The sequence below is a fragment of the Labrus mixtus genome, chromosome 16 (genome assembly GCF_963584025.1).
Source record: "Labrus mixtus chromosome 16, fLabMix1.1, whole genome shotgun sequence".
In the NCBI taxonomy this organism is placed as follows: domain Eukaryota; kingdom Metazoa; phylum Chordata; class Actinopteri; order Labriformes; family Labridae; genus Labrus; species Labrus mixtus.
Genome location: NC_083627.1, coordinates 15455077 through 15468934, shown reverse-complemented (window position 1 = coordinate 15468934; position 13858 = coordinate 15455077).

Sequence of the window (13858 nt, the reverse complement as noted above, 5' to 3'; positions counted from 1 at the left end):
TTAATCACACAAGAGTCGCGTACAGCGAGCATGGCGCTCGGGACAGGAGGGAGATGATTCTTCAAACAGGACCACCCCGGTCCAATGCAAGAATCCTCCTGGGGGCAGGGGGGGGGGGGGTTGTGCTGCTGATGGCGCGGTGGGGGTCGTTTAGGATGCTGCACATTTATTACTCAACCAGGGGTCTTTAAGGGCGGCGAGCTTTTACTGCATTTGGCGCTGCTTTGAAAGATGCTGACCGTTCTCCTAACATCTGGTTTCGTATGAATTACCTCAGTTAGTCACCGCCCCTTCCCCCGCATGATACATCCATGCTGCTGCTATCCTGTGCCTCTTTTGGCACCGCCTCACTATATCTCCTGCTTTGGTGGGATTATTTGGATAATGTGTGAAAGATAAGAGGGATCAGACACAGAACATGGCTCATCCACACCAGTCAGGTGTGGTTTGATGCTTCTTTTTTTATTCTGTGTGATATGGAAATCAGATTAAAAAGGATGATTGGGTGAAATTACGTGTTACAGATTTTATACACTTGAGCTGTGTTTACCTAATGCATATTAAGTTAATTATGAGCCTGATTTGCCTGAATACTGGGAATCCAGTGCATGTGTGTGTACTGTAGGCATGGTGATGCCTGTGGAGTTCTGATGTTGTGCGTGATGTACATTTATCAAATATCCTTACATCCAATAAAGACATTTAAAACTTAATTAAATAAGATTGGAAACAAAGTGAAGTGTTGACTTGTTGACCACAATTTGTAGTTTTTAAATGATTAACTCTTCAAAAGGGAATCAATATTTCATCCTTTATAGTTATATAAAGTTTATATATAAGTAGAGCATACAGGCCCTGAATACTCAAACAGACCCGTGTTCAGCTAAACCTTCAAAACCACAAGACATATATATACATATTTATTATACAATGAGTAAATGTGTGTTATCCAGCTCAGTCCATTCTTCATCCTCTTGAGGCTTTCCCTATGATATCGATGGAGGCACCATCTATCAGTTCCAGGTTTCTGTTGGAATCGGTCGAAATACAATACTGCAGATAATACGGCAGTATGAAGCAGAAATGTTTCCATTGTGTCTATTACATGAAAAAAAGTGATACATGATATGCTATTATCACTAGAGAAAAAAAACAGTTTTTTAATATCATATTTTCATTTTCATTTTGCCGCCCATGTGCTCTGGATGTAAATTAAAACTCTTAACGCATGAACAAATCTCTAAAAACTGCAAAGGTCTTAAAACACAAATCCCATTTCTTCTCTGGCTAATCCTAATGTCTCCTCTTTACTTGATGGAAAATACAAAAAAAAAAAGGATCACATCAATGTGCAGGTTCACTGATACTTATCAAGTTTCATATTTGACATTGATTTACCCTCCCTGAACAGAAGCAATTGTAAATGGGATGGGCATGTATTGCAGTGTAGGGTTAAAGTTGCCTGAGCTAGTTTTTCTGCACCATGAATCCAGTTTTGTCTTTCCACCATTATATTGGTGTATAATGATTATGCTGTTGGTTTCTGTCCAGCTCTGCCCCTTAGAGGAAAAAGAAGAAGTGGGGAGTGAGAAAGTAACACCTTGAAGATTCAATGATAGTACATAAGATGACAATGACAAGCACTCTGTTTCAGTTCAGTATTCTCTATAATGAGATAAGACTCAAAAATGATTTTGCAAAAAAGCAACACAATGTCCTCAATCTCACTGATTCCCAAACCTGTAATCCTGGCCTCCCCAGGGAGGGCTCAAGATCTCAGGGGGTTGTGAGGGTTTGTATGATCGGAGGTTGTCAAAATGAGATTTGCACATATTAACTAAAATCCTGATAAAACACTCAAGCCATTTTCAAATATGCACACCTAAAAATATCCAGATCATTTCAGGACGACTGCTACGGAGATTCTCCCGACCGGGCTGTTCACATATCCTCCTCACAGCGGGAGACTATCCCTGTCAGATGAGAGGGGGGGCGGGGGGGTCTCCTGAGGTAAGACGTGACGTAAGAAAAACGACGCAGAAGTAGCTGACGAAGCAACAGAGTCCGCTATATGACCCTATAATGAGAATATTTGCCTTTATATCAACACTACACATAGTCCAATGGACTGACACTGTCAACAAAAGAGCGGAGAACAAAATACTGTCAATAAGAAAACGTAGTGCACGGAGATCGTAGTGCTCGCATGTATACAACTCTAGGGATTGTGCAGCAGTCACGGTATATAAACGTCATCCCCCCCTCCCATTTGCTCGAGGTGAATTCTCCGGAGAATATCCTGCTGCGTTCTCACATCAGCTCACTTGGACTTGCTGCGGTAAAAATACTAGGGGTCTAGCAGGAGAAACTCCGGGTGAAGACGTTCACACTTACAGCTGCTGAAGCAAAAAGCCATATTACTGGATAGTTTATACAAAAGTCTTTTGGTAAGAACAAGTGTGTGTAGACCTCTTCTCTATGGTATTTTATCAATGACAACTATTAAAATTGATGTGGATTTTTGTCCGCCACGACATTGGGTCCTTAGAAGTCCAAGCTTTTCCTAAATACTAAAGATAAATACTAAATACTAAAAATAAAGTAGGTAGGCTCCAAGGAAAAAAGCTTGGGAACCACTGCTCTATCTGACAGAATAATTAGATTTTGTAAGTGTCAAACGCCTTCAAACATTGACTGATTGTGTTCCATAATTATTTGATTATGGCTCATATTATGTTCCTGATAACACGCGTCTACAGCCCTGCTTCTGGCACCCTGAGGCTGATATAAAGCTGATTGTAAAGAGGCAGAATATTGGAATTTTTCCTGACATGCCAATATTTCTCAACTAATTTTTGCAGGTTGTGAACTCCAATGACGGTATATGTTGCTTCCCACAAACAATTGCTATTGGATGCTAAGGGTGAAGCGGAAGATGTACATTTGAGCAGGAATCTTCTGCACTATAAGTGTCAAGTTATTGGCATTAATACATTTAAGAAGCCGATTGATCGTATCACATGGCCATAAGTAAAGCCTCATCTTATTGGTCAGTGTTATTGGCCGAAATATTGATTTAATATTGATATTTTGGGGACATGCCAATTTGACTTTGTATCCATTCTAAATGCTCATGCAAATATAACAACATGCTCACAATGTTGATGTTCGGGCTAAATATAGGCTTATATATATTTTTTTTTTAAAATCCCTATTCTCCCTTAATTCAGTATGCTTGTATGTATCTAAATTTGTCCTGAAGGAACATGATGATGGGTCTAGATTAATTGTCCAATATAAAATGATGGTATTTGTCACAGAAATCCATCAAGAAGGTGTCCATCAATTCACTCAGAACCACAAGAATGAACCCCACTTTGGTGCTAGATGTTAAAGGAGGAATATGTGACTTTTTGATCCAGTAGATGTCGCCCTTGAGCACCAGCATGAAACCAAAACAACTCGCGCTGCATTGTTGTGTTAGCGATCTTTAGTTTCCTCGTATCTTCACACTGCATGTAAATTTACACGAAATGACCGTGATCTAGAAACGCTGACGTGACATTCAAATAAGCAGTGAGTACAGTGTGTTATTCTTCTTTTCTCTAGTCCCTCAATTAAACAACTTTTAAATGCGAGGGGATGAGCTGGCCGGCCGTTCCGGTGAAACAAAGAGTAGATATGGCTCAGAAAGCATCACAGATGGCGGGATTCGAGTGTTACACTCATTGTAGACAGTCATGACTCACAGAGTTTTTTTCAGAGGATATATTTGATTTCTGCTATATTTAAGCGGAAAAATTGCATTTTCTTCCTTCTTCCAGCAGGATTCCTCATCTGAGAACAATGCGTGTGCGTACCAAGTTATGTGCTACTCAGTGCTAACCTAAATGTTGAAATATTTTTCATGCGAATCAAAGTTACAGGATAAGTCAGGGATTAACCAAAGTCAGTGTGACTCATCCTCAGGGGGCAATGAATGTCCCGCAAATATTCACAGCACTCGCTTACTCTGGTCTTACTGTTTTAGCCATGCTACTAGCATGACTTAAAATTGACACATAAACAAAGATAAGCCATTGAAAAGCCAAGTGATGCCAAGAAAATAGAGTGCCAAGATAGTTTTTCATGACTCCTTTTGCATTTCAATGAATCCAGACTTTAAAGGAAAACTTAAATTGGACTTGATTCAAGATGTAGCTCTTGCTTAATGTAATACTCTGAGCATTATTAAGATAAATAATGGCTTGTGGACCATTTTATAATATTAAAAATCAGATTTCCCTGCCATGATCATTCGTCAGATTCCCCATTACATCATTCTTCCGAATACAAGCTGGCGCTGATCGGCTATCCCTTTGCAACAGAGCACTTTGTCTTCATCTGTACAGTAAATCAAAGCCCTGAGTTGAAATACTACAGTAGGAAAGAAGTAGTTTTGTGGATGACAAGGTGAAGGGCTTATGGGTTTTTTTTTGTAATGCTTTGGAGTAAGTCAACATCAAGCCAACATGCTGCATGAAAATGCAGGGTAGAGGAGATGGTGCTATTTGAAAGAAAAGACTTGTGCTTATGTCTTTAAATGATATGAAATCTAGATGAGCGGGTGCTGCATGCAGAACAGTTGTTGTGTAGTAGGGGCTCTGCATCACTCTACATCTCTCTACCCCGACTCTAAACCATACTGTGTGTTATGCCGTAAAGAGGCCATTTTGCATATTGCATATCAATAAAAAGCATTCAGCGCTTGAGCTGGTGGTTTTATTGGGCTTGTGCCGACAACCAGTAGATTGACGGGCATTCATGCACAATATAAGCACGCCACGGTTTGTCACACGTGTGCTTTATGGTGGTGAGGTTTAAACATGTCGTCTGCTTGATTAAGACTTCAACCAGTCAACTTTTTATGAATACAGGAGCAGAATGTCATTAAACCCATTAATGGGCTACTAGATTGGAAACATATTAAAGAGCAATTACAAGGACAGATCTCAGGTTAAATATTGCAATTAGCAGTTGGAATTCATTTTTGCAGAACAAATATGGACATGTGGCTGCATGGGCTTGTTTTTTTATTAGCATGACTAGAGTGCAGAGTGTCATATTCAGCTTAGTTTCTTCATGGTCTAATTTGACTTATTTAGCTAATGTCCTTGTAGTGATTAACATTAGAATGCATACTTTTGAGTCAATCAGTAGATGTAACAACATCGTCATTTCAAATGTCGTCTGTCCTGCAGCTGCATCCTCCTCGCAGAGCCAAGCGGAGAACAAGAGAGATTACTGTTGTCACGATGAGATGATTTGTTGCTGCAGACATTTGTGAAGCTAAATAACCAGGTACATTCACGTGTTGGATACAGATTGGACTCAGTTCTGTCTGAAGGACAGAGAATGAAAAATCAGCTTTTCTCGAGCTTGGCGGAGAGAAACGTTTTGTCATGACAACAATGCACATGCGGAGGTAATCTGAAGCAGGTGCTTTACTGATATCTCAGTAACAGAAGTGGAATGAATCATCCCAATTATGGCAAATTGCATCAAACATGAAGTGAGTCAAACATTTCTCAGGTCTTCAGATGATAAAGACAATTAGAGTAGATTATGCACGCTATTGAAAGATCCAATGCAAGCACATACATCGTTCTTAAGAAAAAAATATGTATGTCACTATGGTTAGTATATAATCCCTATCGGCCTTTAAAAAAGGTTAATCCTGTTCAAATTGTCCACAGATACCACCCTGACATCTATAAGGGTGTTTGTCAGAAGGCAATGCCAATATTTCCTTCTCTGAAAATGGGTTTTATATTCCCTCATCTCTGTGGGCAGGCTCAGAGTATTGGTGACAAGACAAACATTTTTAAAAAAAGCCCGGCCCATATTGTTAATCCACGTTTGTTTGAATCAGGGTGTCACACACACTCATAAGGCTGCTTTTTAATATTTTTCACACTTCTGTTTTTTCTTAAAATCATAATTAGCACTCTCCCCTCATATTCATGCAAGCCCCCATTGTTGCTGTAATCAAGTTATTCTTCCTGGCACCTTGTTTTGACACCTTCCTCTCAAATGGCGAGTATTTAATCACAGCTGTTTCTGCAGGGTCAACCCAAACTCACTATCCGTACTGTACACACACTCCTAACACATCTAACGAACACTTGTCATGCTGAAAATGATGCAACAGAGAGAAAGGCACCCATCAACCCCCCCCCCCCCGCCCTCTCATATAGGAAATATTGTATTTGCAATCTTCTTGAGAATGGGACCTGAAACAGAGCTTACAGGCGAGCGGTGGGGTTAAACAGGCGAGGGTAATTGCTGTAACCTATCTGGGTGGAAAAATGTTTGCTCGTGTTCCCAGTGTACTCGTGTACTCAGTACTCTGATGCACTTAGGCATGAAATTGTTCCCCTTTCCACCCTAGCAAGCCCCCAAGCCCAAGTCCATTGCCTATCCCCAGCCGGACGAGTTGCCCTTTTCCGCATGTGTGTGTGTCTTTGTACACTAGGGCTGTCTGTTCGCTTTGCAATGTGCGAGTGTTTATTTGAATGTGTTTTTGTTTTCATGTGCGTGTGTTAGTGTGTTTTGCAGGGAGAGTGGAGGATGGGTATTGGGTGTCAGCTGGCCCTCTCCATTTCTCTCTGACTGACAGAATAAGCAAGCAACGCTGCAATGATTATGGGCTGCATGGAGAGCCGAGGTAGAAGATCACAGAGCATTTCACACTAAAAGCAGAGAGAGAGAGACAAAACAGTATGAGAAGCTGATTTGAGGAGTGCAACTCAAGTGCTACTGGAAATGAATCACATTAGCATATGTTCATTCATATATTGATAGAGGAGAGTGTGTTTGTGTGTGTGTGTGTGTGTGTGTGTGTGTGTGTGTGTGTGTGTGTGTGTGTGTGTGTGTTTTCAATTTTGCTTTGGTTAATGATTGATGATTCAACACATTTCTTGATTGATGACCTTAAGTTGTAGCCATTCCATAAATTAAAGTTCAAATAGTCATATAGGATGAAAAATATGTCTCCTTTCTCGTGTGTGTTTCTGTGTGTGCGTGTGTGTCTGTGTATAGAAAACCATAATAGCGTATACATCTTACATGCTTCCTGCTGTGTTATGTGCTCAACAAAATGTACCATGGGGATGTGTGTTTGCACTACATATTCTAATATAGTATGTTCGATAGAAACTGTCATGGGGAATACGCACTCTCCATATTTTCCCATGACAATTTTGAGCAGGAGAATTAATATAAGCAGTTGGCACCCAGTTGTGAAAAAATACACGTTAATTTTCTGGATGGTTGCATTGATAGGTTCTATACTGTTCCTGAAAATGTCATGAAATAAATTAAGTCACATAAAAGAAACATTGTATTTAAAGTTCACTGTATTGAGCCTAAGAAATATTGTGTGACTGCATTAGCATTCTAAACCTGTTTTAAAATGTCAATAAAATGTATCTTTGAATTAAACTGACTGTTAGCTAACAGCTGCCATCTTGCTAGTTTTTGTTAAACCTGCCAAGCTTTCTCTTCTTACAAAAAAAATGTATCCATTATAGTAAATTTTAAAAGAAATAGTCTCAGGTTTCATATTCATGTTCATATTTTTAGGCTAAATACAGGTGTTGCTAATTGTTAGCCAGCTAAATTATTTATGCTAATTTCCTGAGCCTTTAATCTTAATATCATTTACAAACAGGAACCCTACATTATGGCTACATTCATAGTATAAAGCTAAACGGCTTAAGGTAAAGCTGCTTGGGGAAAAGTTAGCATAACCTTCTGTCGAGTCTGACACAAATGTATTGTCACCAGCGTTTGCCTCACTGAAGTAGTTTAAATATGGCTTTATATGGTGGCATTTCCCCCATAAGCGACTGAAAATGGAAATTGCAAAAATTGTGTGCAAAACGCAGCATATTCATTGCCTGGTATTTTTTGAAGGAAGCTGCATCTCTCCTGGAGCTCTTTGCAAAAAGCCGACCTTCTTTTAAGTATTAAAGCTAGCCCATCTGTCGTTACCAGGTCCTAGTATGATAAGCTAGGCTAGCCAAGCAACAGCTGTCACCTAGAGATCGATTGACACATGAACAGACAAATCTGTTTTTAATTTGACACTGGTGCATCAGTAATGTTTTTTAAATTGGTTTAAAAAAGCAACAGCCTTGGCAACGACATTGATCGACATATTTGCAGACAAATCAGTTTAGCAAGAACGGTGTATTGTTGGGGTTGGTTAAACAGTTTTATAAACATTTATGGGGACTTGGAACAAAGAGCTTGAAAACGGGACCGTCCAGGTCAAAACAGGAGGATGTTTGGTCACCCCTAAAATCAAGGCAAAAAGGTGCAGCATTGTTCAGGGCCTTTACGGGTAGAGCAGTCCCATAAAAGAAAAACGATAATGTTAATGTTAACCAGGCCTGGCTTACACAAAGTGAGTGTTCCAATCCTAAAAGGGTGGATTTCCCATAGTTTCCAAAACGTGATATATTTAGCAGTAGTGTAATGCCGCTAAGCTTTAGTAGTACCTCTAGTCCACAACTGTTTACCTAGTTAGCCATAAATGCTAATATTTGCGGCTAACACTGGACCTTTAAGGTTCCTGTTTTTCTAGCCGTAATAACAAAGAAACTAACTGTCTACAGTTGAACATGGCTGAATAAGATATACTACTCACTCATGAGCTTGTAGCCTGATTTATGGAAAATCATTGAAACAAGAAGATTGATTGGATATGAAATGATCTCTCCCTAGAGGCAATAAATGAGAATGACATAAGAAGACTTGATACTAGATTAAATGACTTGTTAAAGGCAATGATTTTATGATCAAGGCATGGATGTCCCCTCATAAGAGAGATGTTTTCTACCTGAAGATGATCAGAGGATGGAGAGGAAGAAGAGGGGGAGCGGGAATAAAGGAGGGCCGGATGATGGCCTAATGGAGTGTATGAGCAATTGCGTGGATGACTCAGGATGAAGGGATGGCACTCGTTTGATGAATGGATGACGGAGGGGAGCGAGCTGGGAGGGAGATAGATGTGATATGATAGAGAGGACTAGTCTTTAAATGCTACATTGAAAGCAATTCATTTCGTTTACCCCCTTTCTCTCCTCAAGGTGCATCATTTTTTTTCATTTCTTGCTGCCTTTTCTTCTTTTTTTGAACATTTACTTCCTCTCCTCTTTCTTTCTTTCCTGGCTCCCTTCCTGCCATCCCTGTCTTTAAGCTTTTATTTCTCACTTTGCCTTCCTCCTCTTTCATGCTTCCTTCTTCCTTCCTTCCTTTTCCCCTCTTACCCCTCCATTCATCACCTCAATCTCTCATCTCCTCCCCCATCTCATCTTCTGTCTTTTCCCTAATGCCTTCTTAATATCTGCCTCCATGGCTTGCTTACCCTTCCTCCATTTTCTCAGCCATGCCTCCGATCTTTATTCCACTACATTTATCTAACCTCTCTGCCTTACTCTAATAGCTGTCATGCGTAATTTCTCCGCCCTCCTCTTTCCTCATCTCCGCGCGACCTCTATCTCACTACCGCGATGTCAACCCCTCCTCCAAACAATAACATTTCGGCCTCCTCGCCTCTCTCCCTCTGCACTGTACTTTCTCCTCTTCTACATCGAACTTGCCTATCTTCAACCCTCTCTCGGCCTCGTGTAAGCGGGGCAGGTGGCGGTGCAAGGACATGCTTTCAGTGGGACATGCCTGCGCTCAGATTTAAATAGATAATGGCAGAGCCTGAGCGCTTGTTGGGCTTTCTGAATAATGCAAGAGATCCTGGAGGCATTGTTGCCAGGCCTCACTGATGGTGACATGCATATGCCAGCTCCCCAGCCTGCAATATTGATATCAAGAGAGGAAGGGACTTCGTGGTAGTTATTTTTATTCCCCCCCCCCCCCCCCCCTCCTCTCCCTCTCCATATACGTCAGCTTTGTTCTTTAGAGTCAAAGTTGACTGTTAAGCGGAAGAGTTTATTCTTTAATAAATAAATACACATGTACCTTTAGCTTCCGCATGGGACACACTTGGTGTTCAACACTGTAATGTAAACCCATCCTCCGACCCTCCTGGCAACAGAAATGGATAAAAATGGCTAAGCATGCCATAAATCTAAGTCAAATCTGACATCAATCACTCCATCCCACAGCAAATGGAATAAACACCCAATTCATACAGAGTAAAAAGTTACTCAGTCCGTTAATGTGTATGATGGATTAGTTAATTCTGATGGATGCTTTATATAGCATCCTCTGTAGTCATCGTGTTCATGGGTAGGTGTGACCCCCCCCTGGCGTCAAAAGTGCTTTGAGTAGTCAGAAGACTATAGAAAAGCTATTTACAAGATCAAGTCTATTTTCCATTTACCATTTAATAAACCTTGAAACTATTACTAAGAGGGAAATATAGGCTGTGTTACTGTAGAGCTTTGCTTGATTAAAAATTAGACTGCACTTTTAAACAGATTATGAACAGTATTATAGTAAAGATCTAAAGTTAGTGAGGTATCACTTAGCTTCTAATGTTCTTAAGCTGCCGTTTTAAATGTGAGCATTTTCCCAGATTAGGTCGGTAGCAAATTGATGATCTTGATGAAGTGGCTTTAAGATTTTCCATATTTAGTCCTTAAAACTGATCATGGAGCTAAACTAACCAACACAACCTTCTTTGTCTTCTGATATGTCACCTGATCCAATCTCACGTCATGCTCCTGTGAGATACAATCGGGGGAGTGATGGTTTTGTTTTCTGTCAATCCACTGCACTATTAACCACCAATGTTATTTTTTTCTGGATTGTATAGCTCATTTGAGATTGTCTGGTCAGAATAGCCAGTTGAGGTTTGTAACACCTCCAGTAAGACAAGTAAATCTTTAAAAAAAGGAAGTAGTCAACCATTTTTTAATGTAGATTTATAAGCTTTAATGTGACTTTTGGTGCTCTTCTGTCTTTTAAACATTTTAGGGACAGTGTTGTGGACATAGTTTCAGGAAAATATCATAAAAGGAGAAGTAAGTGTATGGCCCATTGTCTTGTGATATTCTTGCTGCCAGCTGTGCACTGGTGCTTGAGAAAGAAGAAGAGGAAAAAGAAAGAGTTGTTACTGTGATCTTATCTTGTTATTTTCTCTCTCGCTGGTTATTCACTACTTCTTTTTTTCTTTTTCAGCCTTCTCCTGGAGGGTGCTTCTTACTTTTCAAGAATACAGGGCTCGTCCCTCAGGGGGTCATTTTAGGGAGCCGTTTGCGTGTGGCATCCTCCCACTGTCTTTTCAGAGAGAAAAGGAAAAGAGAAGAGAGGTGGATGAGATGGAGGAGAGGAAGGACAAGACGCTGTTTGATCAGCAGGGTGCTGAGGGATGTGATGGAGAGATTGGTGCTTTGTGAAAGAGGAGAGGGAGCGGAGAGAGGACGACAAAGAGACAGACTAAATGAGAGTTTTCCTCCTCATCTTCCTCCTTCAAGATGTCTTTGACAGGGAAAAAAAAAAACACGTGCAGAAACATATGCACAGTCCTGCATGTCTTTTACTCCTCCCTGACTCTATGGGGGTCTGTCTCTTAGTCTGAGAGTAATCTGTGCGTTAGATGAAGCAAAAATCCTGTCATATTTTGCCATCCATCTGAGGTGTGTTACAGTGTGTGTAAGAGCATTGGGTGACAGCAGTGTTCTCTCTTGAGCTGACAAATACGGGCCCCTGAAAGCTGTTGTTTACACCTTTAACAATGCCGCAGGTCCTCTTGGACGATGTCGTTTAAGTGTTGAAGTAGGATCCATTACTGTGTCACATATACAGGTAGCATTAATAGCATTTCTCCTAGTCAAAACTGTGTACTCACTAGTAAGACTTGCAATGCAAAAGATGTTCACTATAATATGCTTACTAGCCACAATTGTTAGTGTAGTGGATAATATCTGCGATGGATATTTAGAATTCTCCCAGGACAAAGTCTCAAATGTTACTGGTCATACTTTCCATCCATTCATTATCTTTACCGCTTTTTTATGTTTCAAGTCACTAAAATGCCATCCATAATGTCATTTTGATATCCTAAAAGCTGTATATGTCATGGAACGAGTACAACAAAGAGGAGGACCCAGGTGCAGAACTAAAAAATGATTTAATTAAACAAAAAGGAAACAAGGCTTACTTTCAAAATGTCCAACAGAAAAAAAATCACACTGACAAACGACATAGACTGAAATTCGACAACTAACAGCAACATGCAACAATGATCTGACACAGGAGTGTAGAAACACAGAGACTAAATAGACATGGGGTAATCAAACGCAGGTGAGACCAACAAGACAATCAGGGCACTCAAGACTGGAGGGAAACACACAGAGGGAGGGAGACAACACAAGACCAGAAACACTGAGGACAACTGCAAAATAAATCATGAAACACTGAAGACACTGAAACTGAAGAATGTAACATCAAGACACACGAGAACATAAAGAAACACAAGGATAACATTACAAAATAAAACAGGAAACACTGGGATTAAACTAGGAGACACACAAGGGAAACAAGCAACACTAGGATAAATAACAAGGAAACCTAAACTTCGAAAGAAACAAAATACTAAACCAGATCATGACAGTATAGCTTCTTCACTCATCTGAGTATAACAATGTAAGCTACTTGGGGTCTTCTTGACTTGTGAATTTTTAGGGGTTGGACCAAAAATTTGAGCATTACTTTCTCTATAATGTAGCCAAGTTAATTTCTATTTTTTTTTTCACAGTAAAGGAGCACAAAATATCACAAGCTACCTCATAACAGGATACCTTTTCATTAGCTAATCCAGCATAATATAGTAAGCCCACAGTGCTGTTAGGGCTCACTCCATAACGGCTTTTCTGCGTTGGCAGTGTCACAATCTGGTTCGCAGCGCGTTGCTTCACTGGCGCTTACTGTTGCTAGGTTTACGAAAGTCGGTTCACTGCACTCATGCTGAAAACTGTATCATTGTCATTGACAAGGTTGAAATTAGAAATCCCGCCCTTCTTGATTTTGATTGGTTGAGGGAGAAGTGCCATTGATGAGCACGGCGCTATATAAAAAGTTGAACTATTTTCATTTTATTGGCTTAAAAAACGCTTAACTGCATAAGTTTTGAATTGAGAATGGGTGGTGCAGTGCAAAAAAATGAATAACTGTGTTAGTGGACACATACCCTTTCTTAAGCCTGCTTACGTATGTCCTGGCTGATGAGATTCATTCACTTTAAACAATAATTTGACAATTGAATAAAAAAAAGTTGCATAGCATCGATGAAATTGTAAATTTGCCATTATAACAGGGATGCTTATTTCCAGTATGGGCCAGTTAGGAATAAACGTCGCTCATCTGGAGGCGGGCCGGAGGTGGCTGCTGCTGCCAGAAGGGGGGCAGGAGGGGCCCACAGCTGTCACACAGCTCTGACCTGCCTGCACACAGGGGAGCAGAGGTCCAGCAGCCCAACATGATACTGCAGGACCCTGACCTCTGTCTGCCATGTGACGTCTAAAGCTAATGAGGAAACACTCAAATATGAATAATGATTCAATGAGAAGGGGGACAGAATTGAATGCAGTGATTACCTGATTTCTTCGGCAGTAAGAGTGGTATTATGTGACTGTGTTACAAAAATGTGTATAATGTATGTGGTTGTCAGGTTATGGCACTATCTGACCTTTAAGTGTTTAAAATTAGTTGCAAATGCAGTGACACCAGCATGTGAAAAAACAGGCCAGAAACAAGCATCACAGTGGCTAGGGGGAGGGTGGGTACATATACACACACACGCACACACACACACACATACACACACACACACACACACACACCCTCCTGCCTC